The 12025-nt window shown below is 37.6% G+C and overlaps 1 long non-coding RNA gene across 4 annotated transcripts in view; it reads right to left on the bottom strand.

The window, feature by feature from the left end:
• LOC113440844 (uncharacterized) overlaps nt 1-12025 on the bottom strand; it is a 56507-nt gene that overhangs the window by 21294 nt on the left and 23188 nt on the right. Inside the window, exons 3-4 of one of the 4 annotated variants that reach the window (XR_015744573.1) lie at nt 5580-5685; nt 4011-4367 (exon numbers count right to left, since the gene is read on the bottom strand). The exons of 2 other annotated variants lie outside the window; for them this stretch is intronic. This is a non-coding gene — a long non-coding RNA (uncharacterized LOC113440844). Of the gene's footprint in view, nt 1-4010; nt 4368-5579; nt 5686-12025 lie in introns of those variants that run through there. One more of the 4 variants, XR_015744571.1, reaches the window with a different exon arrangement.

Genomic DNA, 12025 nt, shown 5'->3' with positions numbered 1-12025 from the left:
ACTGTTTGGATGTGTCCTCAGGCAGATAAGTAAAATATCATAGTTAAGCTTACTTTGTAGACCTGCCCATTTTGCTAACACTAGTGCAGAAATGGTTTACCATTGTCTTCTTCCATTTTTTTAAAGCATTTATCAATCTTCTACTCCATAGTTTTGGTGTTTCTTTTTTGTTTCCCTCTAAATAGTAGCCAAGGTCTATTTTGCTTTTCCAACACCCACTAGTCACTACTAAATATTTTGGGGAAGTAACTCTTGCTATGCTGAATCATAAACGTTTGCCTCTAGATGATATGGGCAACAAACCAGTCTAATGCATGCATGTGTACAAAGTTCTGGACAGAATGCAATATTTTTAATGAATAACTCAAAACAATCCAGTCCTAAATAGTGAGTGTATATTACATTTGGAGTAAGCAAGACTACCCTTTCTTTCCGCAAATTCTATTGGATAGATCAAATATGAATTGATGAAATATGAATCCAAGTCTAACAGTTGCCATAACTCACAGATAGCACTAAGCATTAAGCAAAATTAGATCTCTTGACTTCAGCTTTCAGTCTATGAAACTTATAAAGTATCTTTGTTTCAATAAAGATACATAATTAAAGTAGAATTTTATGATTTACTGTAGCCATTTTCTTTATCCATGTTTAACATGTTAGTAATACAAGGACAATTTTATTTATTTTTTACTGTGTGTATCTGAGGGGTATGTGTGTGTGTGGTGCATATCACATGTGGATTGATTTCTCTTGCTTTCTCTTCTTACCATTTACAAGAAAATAATTTTCATGCAAATAGTTCAGATTAAGCTGAAATCTAATTTTGATCTCAACTTACTGGGGGGATGATCAAATGCTTAGGAAAGCTTTATGTTATATTTTGTGTTTAAATCTAAGTGTGTTGGTTTGAAGACACTGAAAAAATTATTATGATTTATGCTATTTTAGAAATGTCAATTAGTGTAATTTATTTCATATCCTGTTTACATTTATTCTACATATCAGATATATTAAAATCTAAAACTGGGATTTCTCTTCTGTATTCTTGGCTTCCTATATATATTTTTTTTTGTATTCTTTTTATTTTGCTCCTTGTGAAATACCGTATAAGCTTATTAAGGAGCATTTGCATCTTTTTTCAAGGTATCATCTGCAATAACCATTGTACTAAACTTAGAAGAAGCATTTACATTTATTGCCTAAGACAAGCTGAAAGCAGTACAGCTCCACTGCACAAATGTTTCTCTGAGATGCTCTTTTCTCCTTTCCTGGAACTGAATGCCAAAAATGCACATTCTCCTTCTTTTCAGCCAGGTCACCTCTAAAAGAATGTGGCATCAAATTCCTCTGTGCTCTTTGCCAGAGATGCGTCTGCAGGCACAAAGCCTGTGACAAAAGACCGAAATGACAGCACTTTGACTCCCTTCTACCTTGTGTTTGTTTAGGAAGGTCCCAGAAATTGTATTTTACCAACCACATTTGCTATCAACACACAATTATCTGGCTTAATCATGTGGAACAGTGGCAAATTCACCTGGGGCTTAAGAACTAATGACATTCTCGTCTGAGCTGCTTTAGTGAAATGGCCTAGCACCTGAAGCAGGAACAGCAAGATTGCTCAAGAAAATTTGGTTTTCTTTTTTTCATTTCACAGCATAGGGGCTCTGCTCAAATCAACAAATGCTCCTGATTAAATAGCTATGGTAGTTGACTTATTTGCACCTGGTGTATGGCTTTGAATGTGCATTGAGAAGCCCTCACCTTTACAAGAAAAGAATTGTGTGCGGCTTGCTTTTCAGGCAAAGACCCTTTTGATGAAGGCTACGGTCAAAGAAATTGTTGTAGAATCATTCTGATGCAATTAGAGTGATGAACAGAGAGGACGACCATTGCAACTCTGATGCCTGCAAGCACAGACATTTTAAAAGCTGTAATTATTGTCCTTTTTGTTTATTTCTGAGTCATTGAAACTCCTTCCTAAGGAACAAATGGCAACCCCCGGAGTTCATGCACCAAGATGATGTTAAAGATGATCCCACTTTTTACCTTTGAGAACAGCAGAGTCGGAGATGGAATTTTAATAGCAATAACCTTTGAGGCAGAAATGAACAAAGCTGCACCTGATTTCTCCCAGTTTCATTGCACACTGACATGTAGATGCAACTTTAGTGATGCATAACATATCAACTGTAGTAGAGGGGCTTCCACGTTTTATAGCTGCAGCTGAATCATCATTTGCCTTTCACCTGATGAATTGATTAAAATTAAATATGGTTGCATCTTATCAAAATCTTTGAATGACAAAAAGGATGCTTTAGACAGCTTAGAGTGTAATAAATGTAAGTCTCCCCTTTCCGGTGGAACAAAAAATATTTTTTTTTTCATTCCATATCCTCTGATAACATTAAAAACAAAAAACAAAAAATAAGCTAGCGTTCTATTCTAGCATTACTGATTAAAACTGGTCTCCCTTTTAACTTTTGTTGATAATTTTTTCACCTTTTTCACAGCAGGATTTCCTCACAACTGTTGTTGCTGTTATTAACAAAATGAATGTAACTTACTATGGGTGATTTACTAGCTCAGCTTGTTGCCGTTACTACCCAAGCCAAAAGTGAATGACTATATACTGTATATCTGCTCTGAAGTAAGCATCAATGTGTACTGTGGTGCTTTTCTTCGGGTAAATAAATATGGAGTTGTGATATGACCTTTGCAGCAACTGTAAGGACCAACCCTAACAGACTATAGCAGGCCAATTTCCATGAAATTTGTAGAGCTTGCCATGATCTCATAGCCATGAAAATAAAAATGTAAAAATTCCACTGATTTCTTTTAAAGTGAAGGATGGATGCTGCAGCAAGATTGCAAGTTGTCATGCCTCAACATATAACTTTTATATACTGTTGCTGCTCTCTAGCCCCATCTAGTGGCCAGAGAAAAAAATACCAAGTATATTGTTTGAAGCTGGCCTCACCTCATTACCCATCAGCCCGCACTCTCAAAACAAGTGCAAGCTGGGAAGCCAGTTACCATTTCCTTTAGCATTTGGAGAAGGCAAGAAGCACAAAGAAGAATCCATCTTAATCTGTGGCACATGGTCATCCAAGGACAAACCCACATCCCACACATAAAGCATGGCTGGTGAGAAATTACTTGTATTTATTAATTGTTATGTTGAGCAGTAACCCAATATTGCCTATTTTGTATTTGTTTCTCATTGTATGTATTCCTATTTTCCTCAGTTTCACCATATCCCGTTTTTTCAATAAAACATTCAGATCTCTGCACACAGTCTGTTTTATTGGAGGTTGGGTGGGTTTAGCTGCATGTCAAGCTGCACACAAAGTGTAGTGAGAACAGAACACAAGTAATGTTAAATAGCATAGATCGTTCCCAAAAAGTTTACCAGACATGGACTTGGATACATAATGGACCATGAAAGCAAAAGAGTGTGTTGCAGAAAGTGTTGTCTAACAGGTCGTTAGACAAAGTTGTCTACCGAAATGTATTTATGGAAAAAAAATGGGTTCAAGATTCATACAAAGTATGAACGTTAGGAAAGGTTGGAAACAAAAAGTCTCAGATGCAGGGGAATAAATAAAAAATATGCAATATTAACATACCAGATTTAGTCTAATCTTTTTATTCATCACCATCTAAAATTCAACACACAGTAATTTATTTTCTGAGGATTCCAGGGGAAAACTGTGTAACAATTATAAAAGTTTTCATATGGTGATGTAATGTGTTGCAATATCATGACACATCAGTAGGAAGTCACGTACACAGAAAACCCAATACACATACAATACACATATAGGGCGACACTATTGGAACAGCAACGTGTAAAACCTGAGTTGGCTATAGCATAAGGTGTAGCCATATATGGCAATATTCCCTATTCCTGTCTAACTTCCTCATGTGTAACATAACCCCCCGCTTGCTGCACAATAAAAGAGAGGTGCGTAGTACTCTCACCAAAAGAAACCTTTGTGTCGCTGTCATCTTTGCCATCAAGAGGAGCCCGCCCGGACAGTCTGCCTGGGTGCAGGTCGTCAGCTGACTGATTCATCCCGGTACTGGGACCCGCAACGCATCAACTGGTGACCCCGACGTGATCGTCTCAACGATACGTCCCCGACAAAGCGTGATTCTTGTCTAGGAATGCGCTTCCTTCACTCCTGTACTACGCACCTGGAATAGGCTCGCGCATCAGTAATGCAAAGTTAGGGCAATCCAATCACAATAAGATAAGGATGGTGAGTTGGTATTTGGGAGTAGTTGAACCCACATAGAGCACTGTTTTCATATTCTTTGCTTTGTCTTCAGTACAACCAAGTGTACAAAGAATCCAGACTCATCTAATAGGGTAGATGGCAGCATAAAAATTAATAAATAAAATAAATAAACAGGATAGACTGAGAATTTAATGGTTAAGAAATGCACTCTTAATCCAAATATAATATTCTAGTTCATATTATTAACCAACATTCCCTGTACTCCAAATCACAATTCTGCTCATATTGTCATCATTCAGAAGAGAAATCCTGGAATTAAATACTAGTGTCTCCCATACATTTAACACCTGTAGCCTCCATCTCTGCAGTCACTTGCCAATATTAGCATCTTCAGAAATATTAGAAATAGGGTAATTTTATCATCATGAAGTAAAAAAAATTGGTGGAGGAGCTAAGTACCTCCAAATGTTATATTTCAAAGGTTTTAACTTGGTGACATAATAAACTATTTTAAGTCATAGCTGGACAAGGCAAGGAAAAAAATCTATTTCAGCTTGCTCTTGAGGAACTGGGGACAAAAATCATCATGGTTCATCTGCATTGCCAGATTTCCAGCCTGGGGCCAGCTTAATTAAAGTCAACGGAGAAAAAAATGAATATGTAAAAGTGCAACTTGGGTCTCACAAAGCTTGAATAAATCAAAATATGAAACATTTAATCATTAATGGTTGGGAGGGGTTTCCCTATTGGTAAGCAAGGTTATCATCCTCTTTACTAGCTGCTTATAAATTTTAGTCTCTTTCTTTAAAAAATTTTCTGTACCAAATATAAGATATTTTTGGAAAGCTTTTCCTCTCGTGTTGGACTCAAAAAACTCAATATTCCACCAGAACACCAGCCAGCCAGCCATATTCTGTTTTCTACGAATGTTTCACAACAGCCCCAAAGGTAGACTTAGAAAATATTAAAATGCTGGCTCACTGCAGACCAGTCTTCATTTCAAACTAAAAACACACCAGCCAACCAACAAAACCATGGTGGTTTTGGGCTGTCTGTGTTTTCTCCATAGTTTTGCAGAGTTCTTATTTTGCCTGCTTTTCCAAGCAATTCTTATTGCTTTCTGTGAAAAGTACACTTATTACACTTTGTAGTTTTTTTCTGCTTGGAACTCACATCTCACACCTAAATTGGACTTAATTTCTGGACCAAGGTACTTATTTCTGCACCTCATCATTTTCTTTCCGTGAAGTAGGTTCAACTTTATTGATTGCAAAAATTTCTGTGGTGATCAGTCTTGGGGTTATTTTTTTAAATTAATGAATCTCAGACTCTTACCTTTGAGATTTGTTCTGGATTTTTTCTCTGCATCTCTGTTCTTTGTATTATTCCCAAGTTTCTTCCCTCTAACAAGGTCCAAAGCTGGTTTTAGAGAATTATCCTACTAATAGACAAACAGATCATCATGATTATCATCATCATCGTCGTCTTTTAATGACCCCATAATCCCTTGCATGGTAGAGTCATGGCAACTGAATGGAGCTAGCAGAGTTTTATTGGCCAGATACTCTTCCTGTCACCAATGTGAAGTTTAGTTCAGCAGATATATTTTCGTTGTGCACAGAGAGAGAAATTTCTGCCTCTACCTAGGATCAAACTCACAGCCTCCTGATTGTAATGTCAGATCTCCACCTCTAGGCCACTGTACCACTCCACTGATAGACAAACAGATAGATAGATAAAATACCATGCCTATTTACATAAATTCTTTCAAAAATTACAGTGGGCTAGAAAGGTAAAAAGCAAGAATAATTCACTCTGAAATTTCATAAGCTGTACCAATTACATTTTACAAGCCTTCTAATAAAAAGAAATCCATTATTGCATGTATATCTGTGTTAATTTGATAATGTGTAAAGCAGAAAAAGAAGCAATGATGATTTTGTCTACCATGGCAGTCAAAGGAAAAATACATATAGGAAGTCTCTATGCCAACCCTCTACCACGTTAGTTCACATATTTGTTATAATGATGGCATGAAAAGGAGATATATTGATGACTACCAACCTTGATATCCCATTCAGATACACAAAAGCATACAGAGAGGAACACGTAAACAACATATACAGATATCTGTATATACAGATGCATATACATGGTAAAATCACACTATATATCAGAACGTGTGTGTACACAAACACTATTCATAATGCATGTCTGATTCAAAATCAATAGTAAAAAAGCAAGTAGTCAAGAGATATGCCACAGACTGCAACTTGGTACAGCAACCATGAAGGACTTGAAAGTGTTGAGCCTTTAGAATTTTGGTGTGGGAATACCATGGACAGCCAAGAAAACAAACAGATCATTGAAGAAATCAACTCAGAGATCTCACTTGAGGCACAAGTGCCAGATTCAAAGTATCCTATTTCAGACATACAGTATTATATGAAGACCCAGCTCTCTGGAAAATGCTCTAATGCTGGGGGATGGGAAGAAAGAAAAAGATGAAGATCAGCAGCAGTGGGTATAGATGAAGGAGATGAGTGTGGGGTTGGAAGATCTAGGAAGGAAGGAAGGAAGGAAGGAAGGAAGGAAGGAAGGAAGGAAGGAAGGAAGGAAGGAAGGAAGGAAGGAAGGAAGGAAGGAAGGAAGGAAGGAAGGCAGGCTACGTTGGAGATAGTTCATCATGTAGAATATCTATGTGGTTACTAGAAATAAAAAATAACTTGATGGCACATAATCAATCAATCAATCTTTATATTCTATCCCTCAAACTGACAATTCCTCTTCACCTTACAAAATCCACCTAATCACTGAGAACAAATATCTCTTAATTGAATTAGACTTTTATATATGAGTTAATAATATCTTTTCAAATTCAGTGAAATACGCCGTATCTACTGCCCTCTTTTTATTTATTAGATTTTTTTAAACCTAATTCAAAATGGCAAACATACCTAATATTCTTTTTATCTCAACAACTGTCTGTGAGGTGAATTGGGCTGAGAGAGAATGACTGACTCACAGTCACTAACTTCATGGCTAAGATGGAACTAGAATTCAAAGTCTCCAGGTTTGTACCCTTGGTAACTTACTCACTAGACCAAGGTGGCTAATTTAGATATTGTATTTGAAAGCTTTTCCATTTAAACTATTTCTAATTATTTGGAGATGCTTCAATGCTCTGAAGTTATAATGCTAGTCTCCTTCACTTTCTGGGTTATATATATTCTTGCTGTTATCCCAACTTGATTTGGAGTTAACAACCCATTGTATATCTCAGACTCTAACTTGAAAAGCCTTTTCTGGAGAATGTGTTAAAAAGCAAAATGTATAGCCATTGAATAATTATCTGGATCTAGTAACAAAATGCAACTAAAAACAGACTACCTACTTAGCTTTCCAAGATGTGGAATGCTATCACATAAAGGCAATTATAGAAACTGCTGGATATTTTTTCCTTTTCTAGTGTTCTACACATTCCCTGTTATATGTGCAATTCTGATAGCTCTGGTCCCATTATCTGTGAATTGTTATACATATTAATCTTGCTGGTTTTATCTTCCCAGCAAGCTAGCTAGAGTTCTTAGGGCACCTTAGTTATTTTTATTGTGTCTACTTCCACATGCTGTCTATGAATGTCACCTGGTATAGGAAAGACTTAAACATCATCTATCCTCATTTCCCATCCTCACTCCAGATAGGACTTTTAACAATCTTGCCTTCTGAAAAGTTTTCTGGAACTGAAAAACTGCAAAAAAATATTTTAAACTTTGATTCTGCAAAGATCCCAGGCATTCCAATTAATTTCCATCACTAACCTAATTACATTTGTCTATTGTCTAGCTTCTACTGGTGATCAGATTAGATTGCTCACCTTGAAGACATCACTTGTACAGGAACAATCTTGCTTGTTGAATGGAATAAAAAACAAGCAACCCAGAACCACGTGAAAGACAATGAAATAGACAACAAGTAAAAGCCATCAAAGTTGAATCCAAAGGGGAACATAACAGAGGTATCTAGAGAAGTGCGAGACTAAACAAGGCAGAAAACTAGATGCAAAGAATAACAAGCATATCAGCTATCATATCATATCCTCAAACATTTAAATTCATGTGAAGTTATCCAAATATTACCCAAGGTGCTATAAAAATTCCCTTCACTTGAGCCAGAATGAAAAATGGCAGTCACATATTAATTATTTTATAGCAAGTATGCCACAAGAAGGCTATATTAATGTAGGCCTTTTGACCACATCAAAAGAAGCCCCGGCAAATATGTCACCTCCTGCCACTCCCTGTGAAATATTGATATGCAATTGTTGGGGCCCTTTGGCTGATTCCAGGACTCAAAAAAGGTCCACATTTAAAACAAAGGGAATGAGACTGGGAGGGAAAGCGAGAGAGAGCATCTTTTATTTTTTGCAATCAAAATACTAATGTAGGAAAAACACAAGCTAGTTAACGTATTCCACAGGACAAAATGGGACATCATTGTGAAGTAGTTGTTCAAATGGGAAAGCCTTGACATGGGCCATATTTTAAAAAATAGACAGATATCTCTCAGTACCAGGGATCTATATTCTTCTGGTTACAGAATTTTCAATATTTTCATATCCTTTTTTTTCACTCCTATGAACCGCAGCTTATAGCAGTGGTAATCATTTCCTGTGTTTGAAAAAGAGATGAAAGCATTCATGGATGAAAGCAAGTTGGATTTAATCTCCTTCTCTCTCATCCACTGCACTGTGCTGATCATTTTCCAAAAAAACAAGACTTAAGCTCATTTTTGTCATGACAAAACTAGTTTCATAATAATCAGATGGCAATTCCTAGTGTATACAATTCTAATATAATTACCAGGAGGGAAATGTAGAGGGAGTTGCAGGTTTGAGATAAAGAAAAGCCTGTGGAATTTTGTATTAATGTCTCTGACTCTCTTATTTGTGCAAGTAATCAATCTTTCTGGGAACAGAATAGTAATTCTTTCTGGGGGGAAAAATGACAAGAGTCTGAGGAAGAGAGAAGATAATCTGAGTTTCATTCTGTACACAGCAGGTCAGCTGTGATTGACAAAGCTCATCACAAAACTATAGCTCCCAGAATAATAATCCCAGTAGCCGAGTTTCATTTGCAGCCAGAGTAGTGTTAATGACATGTTTAACAGCTGCTTGTTGAAGTTTGGAATCTGCATTAACCTGCAGAGCAGTGAACAGAGAAATGAGGGAGTTGCATTGAAATCAAGCCTTCATTATGCTGACAGGCCAGGTTAAGGAGGAGAGAGGATGCTCTTCAGGAGGGAGGAGAACCCAAGGTTCATTTGCAGATAAGGGCAAGGGAGAAGATGACAGAGTCTGATCAATACACACAAAAGGAAGCTGACATGCGCTTAACTCGAGACTTTTAATGAAGGAAGGGGTTACGCAAGGCACAACAAGACACACGGGAAGGACCAGCAAGGTAGCTGATGACAGGGCAGCCATTACAAAGGAAAGGTAGCCTGCCTGCTTGGCTGAACAACAATCATTTTGATAAGACCACCAATCATCCCTCCATATGTCTTTAGGAAGAGCTTCCCCATTTTTGGGTAAATCCAGGTCCACTCAGCTTCTCCAGACAAGTCTCTGCATTTCTTTACTGTGCAGTATCAATTGCAATGTTTTTACAAGCAAATATTTTAGAAGATATTTTACTTGGCTCTGCCTTTTGCCACGTGTTTGAGAATTGATATAAACATGTTAAACAATCTGGTGCTCTCTGGATTTATCAAGCTATTGAGTAGTTTTGGAACAGAACTACTGGAAAGCATACCTTACATAATCTATCTGCTTTATTTATTTGTCATCATGTTTAAAATGTATTATGGTTGCAATCAGTACTGAAATAACATTGTCCCCTTTTTAAATCTCTAATAAAATATGCTGCATGTTACCTTTGTATCACCAATACAGTTTAAGTCATTCTACTACTTGAAAGTTCATTTCTGGTTATTCTTGAGCAGTGGTTGCCAACCACTGCCAACCAGTGGGCCAGGGACCACAGGTGGTCCACAAGAAAATTTTGGTGGTCCGCAATGAAATGTCACCCCCAGAGAAACCCCCCCCCTAAAAAAGCAATTTATCCAGGCTGAACAGGAACACAAGGCTGTGCCACCCACATGGCCCACGGGAACAGAGGGTCACTTGCATTGCGAACAACATGAGTTAGTGAGGAGAGGGGGGAAGGGCAGGGGGGGGACTTGCCTCATGTGCCCCACATGCCTGGCCTGGCCACCCGGCTGCTTCTTTCTGCTTCTGCTTTTGGCTGCACACAAGGAAAGCAGCAAAAGTCTTTCTTTCTCTCCTCCAAACTCTGCCAGAAATGAGTCTTTGGGACCCTGCAACACATCCTGCTCCAAGAGGCTGTGCCAGTGCGACAAGTCTCACAAAGACTCATTTCTGGCAGAGTTTGGGGGAGAGAAAGAAAGACTTCCGCTGCTTCTGCTGGTTTCCTTGCATGAAGCCAAAAGTCTCTCTCTCTCTCTTTCTCCCCCTGAGAACAGAGCTGGAGACGGTATCCTGTGATCCCAAATAAAGAATAATCAGTCAGTAGGAAAACAGGGTGGGGAATTTTCCTGCAGACTTTTGGGGGGGATTTTCCCAGGGTCTCTAGTTCACGGGATTTAAAATTATGAGTTTGGTGGTCCCTGAGGTCCAAAAGGTTGGTGACCCCTGTTCTAGAGCACCAGTAGTTGGGACTGTGGTGGTTTGCTGCTTTTGGACTCGGTCTTTAATTTTGCAAAGAATTTATCTTCCCTCTGTTGGAAGTACGGAAAGCTGGCCCAGATCATTATTTGTTCAAAATTAGTACAGTTGAAGAAATATGCCACAAAGAAAGAGATGTGTGATCTGATCCACATTTACATTTTTTACAATGTTAAGAAAATTGTGTCATTCCTCTTAAACTCTACAACTTCTGATCAAGTGTAAGCTTACTATTATTAGCGTTTCAGTGTATAATCATGAGCAGCCTCTTTTTCCAAGGCAATGAGGAATTGAACAGGGTCATTGAAAAGCTTGATTAAACACAATTGCTTCATTTGACTATTCACAGAAGATCACTTGGACCAAAGCTGTCTACATGGTGCACCTGTATTTTGCACATTTTTATGCATTCTGCAATCTATAAAACTCAACTATTACCATGCTCTTGAAATACTTCAATTTTGTAATAGATTTCAGGAGAATGTTTATAAGATTCCCAAAGTGCCACAGGTATAAGACTTGAAACAAACAAAGAAAAATAGCAAAATACGGGAACACTTTAAACTCTGCATCCCTTTGCAAAATCAAATTATGACTCTGTGCTTTCTCCCAGCCTCAAAGCTATGTTATTATCAAAAGGTGATTTGGCATTGTTCTTTTGTCCTCTAAAATGCATGCACCAGATTAAACGTATCCAGATATTTTTGACAGTCACATTTACACCTCAGATAGTTTTCTTAATTCATATTCTGAAACAAAAGTTGAAGAGAAAGATAGAGCAATAGCAGGCTGTTAGATATGAAAATAAGTAAAACATAAAACAAAGCATGCTCTGTAGGCTTTAAAGAGACTTCTGTTGTGGGAGGACATTTTGTTTCTGGATTCTAGTTAACCCAGTGAGTCAAACATTTTAGCCAACTTTTCTAATTTGTCTCTTATTGTTGAGACTGTATATAAAATGTATGTGTACTGAGAACACCTCACTCCTAAAACTGCAAATGCAATGAATGACTAAAACTAAAGTTCAGCTCATTGA

The sequence above is a fragment of the Pseudonaja textilis genome, chromosome 8 (assembly GCF_049901715.1).
Source record: "Pseudonaja textilis isolate UNSWEBS1 chromosome 8, rPseTex1.2, whole genome shotgun sequence".
NCBI lineage: Eukaryota > Metazoa > Chordata > Lepidosauria > Squamata > Elapidae > Pseudonaja > Pseudonaja textilis.
Note: the sequence above shows the minus strand (reverse complement) of the source record. Positions and strands in the feature narration are given on the sequence as shown.